General features: G+C 44.4%; 1 pseudogene; it reads left to right on the top strand.

Moving 5' to 3' along the window:
- The first annotated feature begins 1,186 nt into the window (after nt 1-1,186).
- On the top strand, nt 1,187-1,615 carry LOC101649229 (annotated as a pseudogene).
- Nucleotides 1,616-3,220: the final 1,605 nt, after the last annotated feature.

Below are 3,220 nucleotides of genomic sequence, written 5' to 3'. Positions count from 1 at the left end.
ATCTTTTATTAGCTGGGCACCATCAGTTTTCTTCACCACATTTGCTCATGCACCCATTTTGTCTTCAGGGATCAGCAATCATGTCAGGAAGGTGTGTGTCATACAGTGCCATATTATTAGAACAAACCGTTCTTGTACTGAGGTAAGATTTAAGTAGAGGCCCAAAACTGGAGCCTTGTTTTTGGATATTACTTCAAGTATAGCTTGAACTTCTTCCTTCAGTATCATTGGTTCTTGCTTATCTGCTGCCTCCTGAAATAGTGGACTATTTCTTTTCAGTACAGTGATTCTGTGTATTCTTCCCACCTTCTTTTGAAATAGGAGTGGTACCATTCACTACTAGTCTTATTGATTCACTCATTAAAATTTTGCTTCCGTACACATCCCTGTGCTCTGCAGGTCTAGAGATCTTAGTTCCAAAGGGAGGAATTCTTCCACCCAAAGGCACAACCTACATTCCACTGAACTGGTGAGTTAACAATTCCACTAGGCCACTTTGGGTTCCTCATGCTTCTGATCTAAGAGGTAAACAAAGGGTTACCATATAGGCTAGTGTCATTGATCCCGATGACCAAGAAGGCATCGGAATGATGTTATATAACAGAGGTAAAGAAGAAGATTATGTCTGAAGATAACTCAAAAAGGTTCCAATAGTACACTGACAGGGAATTGTCAGAAATTCATGCTGGATTCAGAAGATGATGTGACAACAAGGGTATTACTGGAACAGATGGATCTTGGCTGAAAGGAGAGAATATCAGAAAGATATTTATTTGTGTTTTATTGACTAGGCAAAGGCATTCCCATGTGTGGATCCTAACAAACTATGGATAACATCGAAAAGAATCGGAATTTCTGAACACCTCATTGTGCTCATGAGGAAACTTTACACAGTTGTTCAAATAGAACAAGGGAAGACTGCATGGTTTAAAATCAGGAAAAGTGTTGTGCCCTGTCATCATACTTATTAAATCTGTATGCTGAGTAGATACTCTGAGAAACTGAACTGTATAAAGAATGTGGCATCAAGATTAGAGGAAGGCTTATTAACAAGGTATGTAGACAACACAACGTTGCTTGAAACACTTGCTGATGACAAGGAACAATGAAGAAAATTGATGCATTTGAATGATGGTGTTGGCAAAAATACCGAAAGTACTATAGCTTCAAGCGTCAGAGACGTAAGATGATAGCCACCATGGGCTCGGGAGTAAATGTCCCTCACAATTTTCAACTGGAAGAACTGGAAGAAGGCCAGAAAGGAATAGGAGATGGAACAGTTAGCTGGGGTCATGAAGACATGACACAAGATGGACAGGGATGATAATTGGGCTTCCCAGGACAATTTACAAAAACTAGATATACAGCCTTAAAATACAATGTGGACCTAAATACCCAGCAGCATCCCCCTTAGTGAGATTTGTAACAAAAATTAATATGAATGGAGTCAATATTTCTAATGGAGTGGTGGACCCCAAGAGGCATATCAGTGTTAGTAAAATGGCAGAATTCCTACAGAATCAAAGTTGTCCTGCAAGAGCTCTGGCGCCTAAAGATGTCCAAAGAAAATATGAAATTCCCTCAGCTGCCCGAAGGACAATGTTACAGCAAGTAAAGCAACTAAAGTTTAACTGCACATTAATCACCAAGAAAAACCACAAGCCCTCCACTATTCAATTTAAGCAGTCTTCATTTTCCGCAGTAGTACATCTTTTAGATAACATCTTGTAGACCTCAAAGTACGGGACAGGACACTCCCATTCAAGGGTAAGTTATCTTAAGACACTGTACATAATACAAATGTTTTGTCCATTTGAAATATATAAGTTGTGCTCTAACAAATCCTCTGGTCAAGTGTAACCACTGTCCACATAGGTGAACGCCTTCCTGGGATCCAAAACACCTATTTAAATTGATCCCCATCCTACCTGGCAAGGCACATCTAACTCAACTGTGAAAAGACACATCACACAATCACCTTGCTGTGGATTACATGGCCTGGGGTCTCTTTCCCTCCCTGCTGCCCACATCCCACCTCCCTAAATCAGCCAGCCTTGCAGCTTAGGCTGGTTTCTTAGACTAGATGTGAAGGTTTCAGGTCTCAGCCTATGGGACTGGGTGTGCGGGGTGCCAACGTCTTCCCCCATTCCAAGCCATCCTTCCTCCCACTCTCCTCCACTACCAACCTGGGCCCAAGCATAGATTGTAAACCCGGCTCCTACCCCCCTCCTCCTCTCTGAAATTGGTCTTTGGTGAAGAATTCAGGGCTTTCCTCGTATCTTCTCCCCCGCCCCGCCCCACCGGATTGAGGGGTTTCCTTCCTTCCTCCTACACCGACCACCTCCCCACCCTTGACACCGCCTTGCTTTGGCCAGGAAGCCATCGGGTAAGACTGGACAGCCTCTGACCTCCCTTCCAGAACTTCCTAACCACATCAGTTTCCTCTCCACCAGCCCAGGACATGAATGCCGCCCCTCCGCGCTGCCATGCTATGCTGTCCGTCTGCTGTGCGCTGTGCTCGCTCAGGCTTGGTGCGGTGGCAAGAGCGCTCCGCAGGGTTGCTCAGACCTGCCGCCCTCCAAGTCCTTGGTGGTTACTCTTGGAGACCCTTGTTAGCACACGGGAGCCCTCCGAGTGTTTTCTCTACTTGTAATTGCTCTGCTTTTAAAAATGAACGACGTTCTAAATGAACAGGGCTTTCATTTGGTCATCCTTGCAAGCCAGTGGGCTCTAACTTGGAGTCTGACACCTGGAACAACGAGCACCTTGAACTTGGAGCGAGCTTTGGTTTCGGTGCTGCAGCTACTCATGGTCCCCAGCAGGGATGGAGAGAACTCAGTGTGCATGGCAGGTCCCTGACTTTGTTGTCGGCCTTGACCGCTGAGTGCCGCAGGCCGAACTCCCTGTGGCACCATGTGCCCTGCAGGGCCTGGTGTGGTTTCTCTCTTGTTTACTTTCTCCTTCGCAAAAAGCTCCTTTTGAGGCAGGAACTATCAAGTCTGAAAAGCAATTGATGTTTCAATTCACCGTTTTCTGAGGAAAATCTTAGTTCTAAGGAGGTAAAATCCCCTGAGTAAAGTTTTAACATAACAAGTATTCATGCCATAAGCAACCTTTTTTTTTTTGTCAGACCATTGTCTGGTTTTAATATAATTTTTTTTCAAAAAGGTGTATGTTAACAGAAGAAGAGGGAGGAGGAGGAGGAAGAAGAAGAAGAAGA

The sequence above is a fragment of the Echinops telfairi genome, unplaced genomic scaffold, assembly GCF_000313985.2.
Source record: "Echinops telfairi isolate 266 unplaced genomic scaffold, ASM31398v2 ScPeMD7_7469;HRSCAF=8507_0, whole genome shotgun sequence".
NCBI classification, from domain to species: Eukaryota; Metazoa; Chordata; class Mammalia; order Afrosoricida; family Tenrecidae; genus Echinops; species Echinops telfairi.
The sequence above is the reverse complement of the archived record's forward strand: the minus strand, read 5'-3'. Positions and strand labels throughout refer to the sequence as shown.